Source organism: Sinocyclocheilus grahami, unplaced genomic scaffold, assembly GCF_001515645.1.
Source record: "Sinocyclocheilus grahami isolate Dianchi unplaced genomic scaffold, SAMN03320097.WGS_v1.1 scaffold7216.1, whole genome shotgun sequence".
Taxonomy (NCBI): Eukaryota; Metazoa; Chordata; class Actinopteri; order Cypriniformes; family Cyprinidae; genus Sinocyclocheilus; species Sinocyclocheilus grahami.
Genome location: NW_015511341.1, coordinates 1,173 through 1,440, shown reverse-complemented (window position 1 = coordinate 1,440; position 268 = coordinate 1,173). Strand labels below are relative to the sequence as shown.

General features: G+C 38.4%; 1 protein-coding gene across 1 annotated transcript in view; it reads right to left on the bottom strand.

Annotated features, from left to right (window-relative positions):
- Positions 1-268, bottom strand: part of LOC107577779 (ATP-binding cassette sub-family E member 1-like) — a 7,597-nt gene that overhangs the window by 6,463 nt on the left and 866 nt on the right. The gene's annotated exons all lie outside the window — the stretch shown is intronic.

Sequence of the window (268 nt, the reverse complement as noted above, 5' to 3'; positions counted from 1 at the left end):
CAAATCAAACAAACGTAAATGGGCAAAGGCGGGGCCCATGGGCTGACCGTTAAACGCTTCATCACAGTCTTGTGAAAAGGGTCCATTGTAGTGCTGGGTTTTAACACAAATTTCATGATTCACAAGCTTGCGATTCAATTCGATTACCGATTCGATTCAGTATCGATTATTTTGGATATATATCAGGTAGAGTACATGCCAAATTTTCTCAAGGAAAAAACATTTCTCAACTAATGCTGTAAAATATACATGAGAGTCAGTTGGTACT